Source organism: Ambystoma mexicanum, chromosome 6q (genome assembly GCF_040938575.1).
Source record: "Ambystoma mexicanum isolate Mex_15411 chromosome 6q, UKY_AmexF1_1, whole genome shotgun sequence".
Classification (NCBI taxonomy): domain Eukaryota; kingdom Metazoa; phylum Chordata; class Amphibia; order Caudata; family Ambystomatidae; genus Ambystoma; species Ambystoma mexicanum.
The window spans coordinates 978,387,671-978,401,685 of NC_090937.1; positions in this window are offsets into that span (position 1 = coordinate 978,387,671).

The following is a 14,015-nucleotide window of genomic DNA, read 5'->3' on the forward strand; positions in this document are numbered from 1 at the left end:
AATTCCCTGAAAACTCACCAGAGGATTCTTCTGCTGAGGATGGCTGCTGCACAGAGTGGATGTCGGACGGAAGAGGGAGAAATCTCCCGGTGCAGAAGCGAGTAGTTGTCATCCAGGGTCAGCTGACCCAATCCGTAGGCCAATCACAGTGGTTGGGGCAGCCAAGGGGAGGGATAGAGGGAAAGCTATAGGGAGGTGAGGGAAAAGAACCCAGAAATGAACGCTGGAGCATTCCAGTCAAAGGACTGTGCACTGGTCCATTGGTATACCCTCAAAGCGCTGTGGGGTGAATGCCCTTGGAGGTCTGAAGTCTGAGGTATGAGAATTGAAGGGAGGATTTTTAGAACGCGTGTGTGCATTTTAGCTAAACAAAGGTAGGGAGGGGGGACTAAGTCCCTCCTAGCGACCCATGGAGATCCGGTTAGTGGGTGGGTCCTGTGACAGACTGTCAGGAGAGTAGGTAAGTCAAGGAGAATGTTTAAGTGCCCAGCTGGACTGAATTGTTTTCGTAGAACTCAGCTGCATTCTAATGGCAGAGGTGATGTGAGATATGAAGTCGAGTAGTGAATTGTTGCATATGTTTGCGGGTGGGTGGCTGTGCCCAAGGAGGGAAACGGCTATGTGCCATTGAGGTGGAGTGCTGTACGTACCAGAGAATCACTATCTCTGTGGAGAAAGATGCAGGGGAGTGGCACAAAACAACAGCAAGATTCAAAATGTAAGCTTACAACACTACTAAAATACAGAAACATTGTCTCCAACCTGATTGTCGCAGCAGGCAGGGGTTCAAGGCTTGGCAGGGGATGGGTTGTCCAGGGCAAACAGGCAAACAGGTGTGGAAGGTGCCCAAGTAAGGTCCCTTTTGCCTTAGCCCTTTGCGGGCTGCCCTAGGGGAACTGCTTAAATTGGCGTTATTCTGGGTCGGCTGACCCAATCCATAGACCAGACATGGGGCTGGGAGGCGGCCAAGAGGAGGTTTGAAGGGAGGGTTAGGGGGAGGCAACTTAAAAGAACACAAAAATGAATGCCTGAGTGTTCGAGTCAAAGGACTGTGCAGAGGGAAAATTCCCTGAAAGCTCACCACGGGATTCTTCTGCTGAGGATGGCTCCTGCACGTAGTGGATGCTGGACAGAAGAGGGATAGATCCATCGGTACAGAAGCAAGTAGTTGTTGTCCTGTGTCAGCTGACTCAATCCATCAGAAAATCACAGGTCTGGGGGGAGTCAAGGGGAGGGTTTGAGTGAGGGCTAGGAGCAGGCGATGGAAAAGAACAAAATAATGAACTGATTCTTCTGCTGAGGATGGCTCCTGCACGTAGTGGATGCCGGACAGAAGAGGGATAGATCGATCGGTACAGAAGCTAGTATTGTTGTCTTGGGTCAGCTGACCCAATCCGTAGACCAATCATGGGGTTTAGGGGCGGCCAAGGGGAGGGATTGAGGGAAAGCTAGTGGGTGGCAACAGAAATTAACCAAAAAATGAATGCTGCAGCATTTGAGTTAAAGGACTGTGCACTGGTCCATTGGTATGGCCGCAAAGCACTGTGGAGGGAACACCCTTGGAGGACTGAAGTCCGAGGTATGAGAATTGAAAGGAGGATTTTTAGAATGCTTGTGTGCCTTTTAGCCAAATTGAAGGTAGGGAGGGGGGACTAGGTCCCTGCTAGCGACCCATCGAGATCAAGTTAGTGGATGGGTGTTGTTATAGGCTGTCAGGAGGGTAAGCGAGTCAAGGAGACTGATTATGTGCCCAGCTGAACCAAATTGTTTTCGTGGAACTCAGCTGCATTCTAATGGCAGAGGTGATGTGCGATATGAATTTGAGTAGTGAATTATTGCAGATGTTTGTGAGTGTGTAGCTGTGTCCCGGGAGGGAAACAGCTATGTTCCATTGAGAAGGAGTACCAGAGAATCACTATCCCTGTGGAAAAAGATTCAGGGGAGTGGCACAATACAAACAGCGAGAATCAAAATGCAAGCCTACAACACTACTAAAATACAAACAGGTGTAGAAGGTTCCCAAGGAAGGTGCCCTTTACCTTAGCCCTTTGCGAGCTGCGCTAGGGGAACTGCTTAAGTCAGTGCTTTTCTGGGTCAGCTGACCTAATCCGAAGGCCAATCACAGGGTTGAGGCCCGGCCAAGGGCAGTGCTGGAGAGAGGGTTAGGGGGAGGTGATGGAAAAGAACCCAAAAATGATCGCCAGAGCGTTCGAGTCAAATGGCTGTGCACAGGGACAATTCCCTGAAAGCTCACCAGGGAATTCTTCTGCTGAGGATGGCTGCTGCACCGAGTGGATGCCGGACAGAAGAGGGAGAAATCCTGCAGTGCAGAAACGAGTAGTTGTTGTCCTGGGTCAGATGACCCAATTCCCAGTCCAATCACAGGGCTGGTGGGTTGCCAATGGGGAGTAATGGATGGCGGACTAGGGGGAGACGACGGAAAAGAACCCAAAAGTAAATGCCGGAGCGTTTGAGTCAAAGGACTGTGCACAGGAACAACTCCCTGAAAACTCACTAGGGGGTTCTTCTGCTGAGGATGGCTCCTGCACAGAGTGGATGCCGGGTGGAATATGACCCTTTTTTCCATGCCTCCTTTTCTTCCATCCCTGGGCCAGGAGTGGGGGGCATAAAGGAATCCAATGCCGTCTTGGACACAAACTCCACATTCTTGCGCTTGCAAGTATGCTTCTTGCAACCAGAGCCTTGACCACAAAAGCAATAATCAGTTCCATGCGTTCACAACTCATCACACCAACTATCACAGAATCAACACAATTCACATTATTATTCAATGTCGAAACCCCCCAACACTGCACCATATCGGACCACAACGGCCATCCTGGATTCCTGTCCATACAATCCATTCCACAATCCATCCACAGTTCACCGGACACCAATAACTATGCCTGATACAAACTTTCCAACTTCATACACATCCACTCTTCTATATTCAACTTTCACACAACCTCCAACTCTGTCAAACCACGCCACTGCCCCACGCCCATGCCATGCATGGCAACCACTATCTGATCACAAGCCTACCTAGCCACACATCACATGGGTTCAGAGGGGACATGCTCCTCTAGGAGCCGGACCATTATGAGGCTTCAGACTAAAAAGGTACACAAAGACAAAAGGGCCTTTGCTTGCTACACCTCACTGACTAGAACACCATCCTGGTCGTGATCTGGACCACTCTAATGCTCCTGCAGTTCAGGAAATACCTAGGGGTCTCTTAGGACTTGCTACTCCTAGTTATATACCACCCTAGAAGTATGATATGTAGGTTATTTATAACGTGCTTAGCGGACCCGGCGATCAAATCTGTGTTGCTCCGTGTCATCTTGCTTCCAAGGCGAGCATGTTGCCCTGAGCTATCCTCCCGAGACAACCCAAGGTGACTTATCCTGTAAGCCCCCCTTCCACCAACTTCTGTTAACTTCAAATTACTTGTAGAGCGCTCTGGTGCTTCCTAGTCAGACCACCCAGCTTATGGCGATTTTGCGATTTGCAAAAAAAACGCAAAATTTGCCTTTTCCCGCTATGGCCGCTATAAATCATTAAATGAGCGCAAAAAGACACATTAGCTTTATGTATCTTTTTCACGCTCATTTAATGATTTATAGCATCCACAGAGGGGTTGCCAATTGCAGCAGCTCAAAGGTTAACAACTCCACTGAGCAAAAAGCAAATAAACCGAGGGGCTTCAGTTCAAAGGTGTGAACCAGGGTTGACACCTTTGAATTCAAGCCCCTCCATGGAGCTGATCAAGCTGTAGCCCTCTCCCCCCTCCACACCCCAAAATGTTAGGCTGTGGTGACTCAGCCTGGCTGTCCTAAAGAGCGTGGCCAGACAGAACGGGACACAAATGACAAAGGCCTTGCAATTAATTACCATAGCAGCAGCTGGCAATTCCTATACACAGTTATGTTAAAATCAAGTCAATACTGTTGGATTTGCAAATGCTTGTTTTTAGCAGGACTTCAGTGAAGGACACTCATAGAAACTATCTTGGGGAAGGAACCCACGTTTTGTGTTTGGCAGAGGTACTGGACCTGATTAAGTGTAACAGAGTTATTCTAGGGAGGGTCTGCACTGACACCAAGCTTGCCGAGACCAAGCTTCGGCAACAGCAGTATCCCATATCCTCTTCACATGGCAGCAAGCTCCTGTAAAGCGCATTGCTGCCACAGCTGTGCTGTCACCCTCACTAGTGATGTGGCCTGTCCACCGCACTAAATGATTTAAAGGATTTAAGGTGCCAGGAAACCTGGCAGGATTACTGGCAAGAGCGCTTACTGGATCCCTTGAGCTTAAGAAGCATCTTGAGGGACCCCTTCCCCAAATAACACAGTGTTGCTGTGGAGGATTAAGGCTTTGGGAGCAACTCACAGAACACTAGTAGCGATGGACCGACTGTGGGAGCACCTCAGAGTGTTATGCGGTTTCGAGAGTGCTTCCAGAGGAGCAGGCAGTGAATCTGGTAGAAAGCTGGAATAGGAACTGGGAAGGAGGTGATTTTCAGACGCAGGTGACCCACAGTGAAGACTAAGAGCTAAAGGAATTACATAAATGCCCTGATTTATGCAAAACAATTCTAGTAGTGCGCAGCAACTGACTGGGAGTATAGATCTGGGGGACGAATGCTGGCGAGGGAAGTGCCTTCAGCCTTGGAGGCAAACCAGATGGCCTGCAGAGGATGCTCCTGTCCTCCGCTGAAGGGAGGATTCTCATGGCTCATTTGGATGGGAGACTGAGTCTTTTTGAGATTATCGTATCGACGTTGTCATCTTTAATTAAGATACACCTTCCATTTACTTTTATAGGGATCCCACCACCCCCATGCCATCTTTGGATTTCCTCTTTCTTCACTGCACTCACCCACTATCTATACCCAACGCTTCACTCCCCAATCTTTTAAAATTTTCGATTTTGGTACTTATCTGCCAATTTAAGCTTTGAGGGTGTTTAGCTCCACTTCAATGTCATTGTTTTGAAATGTGTGGACCTAACCCCGGAGGACTGCCCGTACACATTGGGTTCACATGCCATGACTAAAGAGTGGTAGTGAAGCAGTGATGGGCTTCCAGAAATGGACCATAAAGGTTACCTTAACTAGGGACAGGTGTGCCTGGACGCACCTGTGTGAGAGGATCTCAGTAGGGGGATAGCAGAAGGGGCGCATTTTAGAATTTAGGTAGATCAGCAGAGCTGTGTGCGTGTGTGCCTGTATGTGTCTACATCCCAGTACTGAAAATGCAGGGGTTATAGCTGGGCAGCATTATGAAGGTACCAAAGCAGGAGTTGCGTAGAGTGCTGAAAGTCAGGACTGAGGTCGACTGGTAGAGCTATATTTAGGAACCCACAGAATAAAAGAGGAGCTGCAAGTCAGGACTGATGTGATTAGGGGAGATGGGATTGAGACCAAGTACTGAAACTGATGTAGCTCAGGAATGGACGGGGGTGCTCAGAAAGCTATGCAATCAGTGCCATTATAGTGCTTATAAATCAAGTGGCAGAAGGCATTAACTCAGAAGACTGCTTTGAAAAAACAATGACGGGCATTTCAGGCTCACAGTTTGGATAAAGTTAGCCCAAAGGTTTGTTAAAAGTTCTCCACATCACCTCAAACATTCCTGTTTCAATGTGCAACACTCTGTACTGTTCAGGTTCTCTGTTTTTGGATAAAAAAGATGTTAAATGATGTATTTTTCGACAATAAATAATGCCGCAAAAAATGCAGTTGTGTGCCGCAATTTTTTCTTTTTTGTGCCGTAAAATTTTCCATTTCATGCCGCAATATCCTGGAGGGTCTGCCTAGTTAGGTTTGCACTGTATAAATCAAATGCATATAGAAAATACAAAAAAGCAGGAGGGGCAAGGAAGGAGGGAGGGAAGTCCTACAATAACGTGTTGTTTTCTTTAGGATTATTTGTGTTTGGCGCTCCCCATTCAAGTTAAGGGACCTCCTTTGAGTAAAAAAAAGTCCACTTAACTCTGTGTGTCAAAAATAGTCGATGTGCGGGAATGGATGATAATAATATGCCTGGAGGAGTACAATGAGGGGTGGAATCAGAGCAAAGATAGTCCCTATGGCTGAGACATGAGCCGAGGGAAAACCCACTTCGGGATATGATTGGACTGTGCAGGGTGGGTGGGAGAAGAGAAAAACACACATTTCAGGCTTTGAAAGGTGCTTCCAGTTGTGTCACTGCGGGTGATTTTGCGGGCTATGTGACCTCTCAAATAACCTTGCCACCACTGTGACGGAACAAACCTTACTCAACTGAACCATGCAATGGACCAGAAATAAGTTCTGGGCCAGGGTTAGGAAGGCCAGATTATCAGACAGGTTTCCCAAGGTCGGGTGCAGCATCCGGGTATGGTGTGAAGCTCTGGGCCCGGTGGAGGAAGTCTGAGTCCCAAAGCCATGACTTGAGGTGCACTGGTGCACTGCAGACTTGAGGGGATTGGGCAGGTCAGAGAAAGGCACCGTGGGGGCAACACAGAGGTGAGGGTGTAGGGAGGCAGTGCAGCAAATGTGTAGCGGGGAAAAGGGGCTCTAATAGAGTTGGTGCACCGGAGTGCCAAGGATTCACTGCCTGCCCGCCTCCCTCTTGCCCAAGAACGATTAGTAATTGACTTCTGTCCCAGTTCAAGGTGCACATACACTCCAGTTGTACGTCATACTATGTAAATCTCCTTCAGGTATTTTTGTTAGATGTGCAACATCGGTGCCCTCACATATATTCATATGCAGAACGCCACTAAGGCGCAATGCTTCGCTGGCGTGCAAGCAGACTTTCCCGCCATTCTCACTGCCCAGCGTCTCACTTTTTTTCAGAGCATCCACAAGGTATCTCTCCTTTTACATTGGCTTGGTGGAGTTTTCTATCCACGCCTGTCTGTGTCCAGCTCTTTGCACTGGCTGAGAGTTCTCCGATGCTCACTATTAAGGAAGGTAGAGTAACTGACTTTCTAGACTGCTCGCCAGGCGATGCGACAGCGGGTACGATTTTGCCCTTCACTCAGTGGCGGACCAGACACTGGCTTGCAGGCCTAAAGCCCTCCCAAAATTAAGAGCTTGAATGCAGAAGGCAGCACTCTGCAATGAGGCTCAGCCCGGGGTGTCAATGGGGCAAGGGACACTCTAGGAAGAGCCCGTCAGATCTATCACCAGTGAGGGCAGAGAGTGTTTAAACAGTCATTAACAGACAGCAGCGACACATGTGCAGTGGTACAGGACAGAAGCCCGCCCTGACCATATCAATATAGCCCCATGATGAAGCTGAATCTTGACGGATCTGTGGCTCAGTGGACAAGTGCATCCACTACCACTACCTCATGGTCACAGGTTTGAATCCTGGCAGGTCCACTCAGCCCTTCATCCTGACGATGTCGAAACATGAGTACCATTAAGTTGGGTCATTCTGAGGTCAATAAAACGGGTACCATTAAGTTGGGTAACAATAAACATCTGTTGTCTGTCAATAGCGCCAAGATGCCCCTCTGGGGGTGAACGTGTGCTCGACAATGATGCCTGTTAAAGCCTTAACCACTCTGCCAGGGTCTGACTGGGTTATCAAATATCATGGACATAAAAAAAGTGGGCCACATTTAAAAATGACAATGGATGACTTGTCATGAAGAAACACTTGAATGGTCATTTGGAGCACCTTTTCAGGCAACGTGTGTGTGAAATCTGACAGTTAAAGCACATGAGGCAATTAAAATAGGTCAAAACTAGCAAAGATACAGTGCACTAAGAGATTCCAATGAACCCGAAAAATGGCCTTTGCTGATCTTTTGCGCCGACACTGCGACATTGCCCTGTTTGCCGATGCGAGCCTGTGAGCTGCTTTCTTTTACATGGCTCACACCTCCCAGCATCTCTTCCTGAAACGAAATATATCCTCAAAGAAAACAGACCTGAAAAAAACAATATTCAGCCTCCTGGTTTCAGAAAAAAGGTGTGTGTGCGTGTGCTAGGGTGTCTCCAGGTCTTAGAGAAAGGTGTGTCTGTGTGTCCTGGTCTCAGAGAAAGGTGTGTGTGTGGGTGTATCTTTCTCCTGGACTTGGAGCTTTCTCCAAGCATGCATGTGTGTGTGTGTCTGTCTACTGGTCTTTGAGAAAGTGTGTGTGTCTCTGTCTCTCTGTCTGTTTCCTGGGCTCGTAGGAAGGTGTGTGGGTGTATGTCTCCTGCAGGGTCGGATTGGTCCATCGGCCGGGCCGAAATCAGTCTCTGGGGCCGGTTTCATTCCGCCCACGCCTGGGCTGGTTTGAGCAAGAAGAGAAATAAAACAAACAAAAAAACCCCACCTGCAACGGCATGGAGTAGGGGGGAGCGGAGCAGCTCATTGCCGCCATGAGCGCTCTTCCGGTTCCGCCGCCCTATGTTTACACAGCAGGACAGCAGGCCTTTTTGGGTGGCTGGCCTGCATTAACCCATGCCATCGCCATCTTCAGGAGCCGGAGCCGCCCGCCACGTCGTCGTCTGCTCCTCCTTCCTCTCCTTCAGCTCTGTGTTCAACACGTCAGAAGGCCATCACTGTGGCCAGCTCTGGCCTCAGATTCCTCTCCATCAGTGGCAGCCACTTAGTCTGTGGTCCTGACAATCCTGTGTTTCCATGAAGGAGGGGAAGCCACTAGTATCCAGGACATGAGGGTAACATGTTTAACGCCCTTCCCTTCAATATCTCCCAGCCCGCACGGGGTACCAGGCCCAAGAATGACCCTCTTTCACCATTTTACAATTCTCAATGTGAGCTGGTCAGCGATTATAAGTGAATGGCGTCGGATTGGCGGGCGAACGCGCCAGCGAAGATGGCATGGCGGGCGCCGCCCCTTAGTGGGGGTTGCCCAGCTGACCTCCTCCCCCACGACTCCCACAGGTCAGGGGGCGGGGACGGGGGAGGAACACGTCAGCCCCGCCACCGGAAGCGGACGGGGGCGCGCGAAAACGCGCGGGGCGTGACAGGAACCCGAGGGAGAAGCAGGCCCCATAAAGGCACAGGTTTTCATGACAATAGCACATTCTCCCTCGGTTTCCTGCCCCGCCGTATCGTGGTTCTGTTTCCCTCACGGCATATCCTGCTCAAGAAGAGATCTTTGGAGTTCGTGTTTTGTTGCTGCAAGAAGTCCAGACGAGTTTTTCCAGTGTGCAGAGGAAGGCGCTTCGTTCCAGAAGGAGGGATAGGTTCAAGTCGGAGCGTTCGTGTCGCAGCACAGCGGAAGCAAAGGTACGGCCTAGTCAGAGACAAGTAGTTGCTGGGAGGGAATGTGCAGTGAGGCTGGACGCCGGGCATTTTACAGGAGTGGGCAGTGGTTCGGGTACCAGGGTCGGAGAGAGCACTATGCCGTGTTGGGGAACAGCCTTGGGGGCGGCAAGCAGAACATGGGGGGAATAGGTTTATGCGAGGCGGAGGAAATGTAGTTGGCGCATGGGAATGCAAACAGAGCCCGGAGTTACAAACGTGTCCTAGCGTTTCAAAATGGATCATGGCCTGATAGATGCAGGTGGAGGGGTGGGGAGCGCAGGGACTCCATAATGGGGCGGCTGTGTGGGACAGGCAGGGTAGGGCCGTTGCTCCGAATGAAACTGCATTTGGCCAGGCAAGGGGGCAGGGGAGTGCGCAAAGGGAGGGGGTAACGTGACGGCGGGGCCATCTATAAGGGGGCCCTTCTGGCTCGCATGCAAAAAGCCAACAGTGCACCGGGGCTAGGAAAAGAGAGGGATGCCGGAATCCGATCGATGGGGGGGGGGAAGCCAAGAGAGCGCGGGCAAAGAGGACGGGAGGTTCGCCGCGCTGATAATGAGCATCATGTTGCCACCGCCGCCTTTGGGGCTGTATCCTCGTATCAGTTAACGCGCACGTGGCAATGGCGGCAGCACTCCATGGGCACGGTCGCAAGGCGGTCTAGTGGGGCTGCTCGTTGTTATGCAACGTTAGGGGTTCATTACTGGTGGCCAAGGCGAGTCGCGCAAGGGGCTCGGCGAGGGAGCATTCAAGCAGATGCCCAAGGTCACAGGGTTGATGGGACAAGATTCGGACGGGGTGCGGGTATGCGGCCAGGGGTGGGGGCGGGGGACAGGGGGGTGCTTGGGATATGGCTGCGGTCCAGTAGGGGGGCGGGTTTTGGGCCCCGGGGATCGTTACCTAGCAGCTGGACTAGGAGAGAGGTAGAGGGGGGGCTGCGAAGGCCGCATGCGAAGAACAATGGCCGCGTGGGGTGTCGGCGGGACGGACGGAGCTTTTGTTTATTTCGGGGGTAAACGAGTAAATCCTCAATTTGTTCGTGGTGCTAGACGGACTGCTGGTTTTCCAGGGTGCGGGGGAAAGATGCACAGGGCAATGAGCAAATACCCATGCTGAAACGTGACCATGGTGATTTACTTTTAGCGGATTGAACTACACGGCAAGGTACTGAGGGGGATGGTTAGTATTGGGAGAAAAAATGCATAATTGTTTTACCTAGAATGCACGTCGAATTAGGGGCGTATAGTTTGGCCCAATACTTGCTCAGCACAGGGGGTGTGAGGAGAAGCGTTAATGGGGGAGAGATGTTGCAATATTTCGCTACGTGATGGCCACAGCCCCGTAGCGACACTAGCACCAATGTTTCATCAAACAGGGCCACGGTGCCGGAAGACAAGGGTGTCAGAACAGTAGCATGAGGTATGTGTGTCTCGCGCTTCTAGGCTTTTGGCGGGGGGAGGAGTTTTCAATATGCAGTGGTCGAAGTGGGGTGAGAGCGGCGCATCACCACTTCTTTTAATTCGGTTCTGCCGTTCCTTTCGGGAATGGTTTCGTTTTAAAATAGGGGTGTAGGAGGGAGGGAAAATTGGCACTTGCAATACACGGCACAGGTTGCTCCCTTAGACATCAGACGCACGTGTTTTGGGCCTGGTATTGTGCACGGGAGGGGTTGCGTCAAGGGGGTAGGGGGTGGAAGCAGTGGGAGCCAATAGGGAACATTGTTCCACCATTCCTTTTCGTGCACTTCAACCACTACAAATGGGCAACCGGCGGGTTAGTTATATTGCATGATACGTGCACGCCAAGGGGTGCGGAGACGGTCACATACCCGGAGCGCAGCCTTCAATGGTCCGTTTGGTGGGGGAAGGGTTGGTGGTAGTCAGCCTCGGGGCCAGAGGTTATCAATGTGAAATGTTGCCAAATGTGAAAGATGTAAGTCACAAAGCCACCGCGATGAAGCTAAGCTTCAGGTCACTAGGGGTGGTAACAGGAAGGTGGTATGCGGTGGTTAGTTGGCACCTCGGGAAACAATAACAATTGCAGGTTAGACATAGCGCCACGAAACCTCACGGTTAGCGCTATGTTGCATTTCGGGTAAGCAAAACATGGCGCATGTGCCAAGGGCGGCAATGGAGCAGGGGGAAGGAGCGCGGCGGTAGTAAGAGTACGCAAGACCGGGGCCTTCAGATTAAGGGACAGGGTTAGAGGGGCGGCGGCTCAATTGCACTGCAGGGGCGAGGAAGGGACAGAAAGGCCAGCAAGTGAAGGGGCCGGGTCGTTGGGCCAAGGAGATGCACCGGATAAGTTAAGGGGTACAAAGCAGCCACAATGTTTAACATTTAGCAAGGTCGTGCGGGTGCGTGGCGTGGACAATGTGATAGGGATGGTTTTAAACCGCAGCAAAGAGGGGTTGGAGTTCGGCGCACTTCATCTCTCTCGGGACGGGGTAGAGATGTAAGGGCGATGCAAAATTCCGCTCATCCTTGGGTGGGGGGTGTTTGGGATCGTACCACCTACGAGAACAAGTTAATCTCCTCTTTGTGGTAGTACCATCGGCGGGGCGATGGGTGGTGGCCGTCGTACGCCTGGTGCTACAGGAGCGGGGGACATTAATGCATGTATTGTTGCTGGGTACGAATTGAAGTTGGCGGGAGGGCGTCGAATAAGGCTACTGAATACAATAATGATGCTCTGGGCCTGCATCACGACTTCACAGGAGGCGGTTAGCATTCTGACACACAATTGGGTGTAAACCGTGGGGGGGGGTGCCTTTTTCAATGAATAAATCAAAGGCATCACGTGGTTTCCGAAGTATGGTTGAGCATGGGTGTCAATAGGCAATCCGAATACTAGATAAATACGCCCTCACTTCATTGTGGAGTGGCCCATAGTACTACTAGGGTGCCGCCATTAACGCATGGCAATACATGTGGGGGGGGGGAAATTTACCACACGAGTTATAATGGTCCTTAAAGGTACCAGGTTATTTTGAAAAAGACAAAACTCACCTGTCCGATGTGGGCACAGCAATAATGTCTTTAGAGTGGAGGACGGCACTCACAAATGCAGGATGCACATGATGGGGCACAGACTGGGGGGCGGGGGGGAGGAGGGGTCACGGGGGGAGTCAACTTCTCCCCCTATGCCACCCCCTACAACCCCCCCATCGCCCAAACATCGTAACGAACGAACAGCAAACAGAAGTGGTGGCAGGCGGGGGGAAATGGGGGCTCACGCTATATCAGAACGTATGCGCAAAGAATACAGAGGGGATCGCCCTGTGCAGGCTGGGGGGAACTCTCCGCCGCCGGCAGCCAGCAGAGAGTCTTGGAGGTGTCACAGGCCAATCCCTTTAACAAAGCACTGGCAGACCCATAGGGGAATGAGCAGCCAACAGATTAGATTCACGGCGCCCCAGGAGTAATAGGCTCAGGGGAGGCCCTGGGAAAAAAGGGGAGGGATATAGGGGACTTGGGAGCCAATTCCAAGCCCAAAATCTGCGGGAGGGGGGGGGGACGAATAACAAACTCACAAACAAGGCCATCAAGGGAAGACGGCCCGGGGGGGGAACAAGAGGAGACTACGGGGGGGGTCAGGTAACGGTGACAAAATAACAGCAAGGGGAAGTCTTCACGGAAGGAGGGGGGCATGAGTGGGAGGGTGTGGGGGATCCAAGACAGGGCGGCAAGGCGAATGGAGGGAACAGGGGGGAGGAAGCCAGTCCCAATAAAAGGGAGAGGGTCAAGGACCAAAAGCTGGGGGGCCAGGAGACGGGGTACGGAAGAACAGGGCCGGGAAGGCTGCCTCTGGGGGGAAATGGAGCCAGGATATGGAGGGGCAGAAACGACGGAGGGGGGGCTTGGCGGGACACAAAAATGGGGGACCTGGGGAGTGGAGGAGCAAGCTTGGGAAAGGGAGGAAGGAGAAGGGATAGGGTACCCGGAAAAGACATTACTCTGGCAGGGGGGCACGGGGTCAGACTTCACCGAGAGGCCTTGGGGGAGAGGAAGTTCTTAGGGGCGCGGCAAGACGGAAGGGAAACATGGGGGGCAGCGTAGCATAGTTAGGATTGGGCTTCCAGGACAAGCGGCTATTGGGGGATGAAAGAGGGGGCCCAGAGTAGAGTAGAAAGGACTCGAAATAGACGGACATCGCAAAGCGATGACCATATAGGCAGGCAGAAAGGTGTGGGCCGGCACCGGAGGGCGGTGTCGGCCGCAACAACGAATGTGAAAAATGTGTAGCGTTGGGGCACTTGTGGTGGTGCCGGTATAGGAACCTGAACACTAGCGAGGCACCGCGTGGCTGCCGGTTTTACCTAGACCCAGACCCAGGACATGGCATAAGTGTCAGGGTTGGAGGGGGGGGCAGGGCATTCCCAACAAAGACCTGGATCAAACTGGGGGCATATGGAAATAGGGTCATGGGAAATCTACACACGGCCGGGGGTAGAGAGAGGGTATTAGCAAGGGCCGGGCTCAACCTGAGGCGTCCACCGGACGAGGACGGTAAGGGAGAGGGGGGGAGGGCAAGGGATACCTAGGTAGCCGCACACAGAGTAGTATACCTGTGGTGGTGAATTACGGATCGCCTGTAAGATAACTCCAACACTTTATGCAAAATAAAGCTGCTGAGGCATTTTAATCTTCCAACTTTACAACGTGTCTGAGTTTTTCTTCCAACATGTGATGTATGACATATGCCGGGTGGCATGAGGGGCGGAGAGGGGGGGGAGTGAGGGGCGGCCAGGGCATAGAG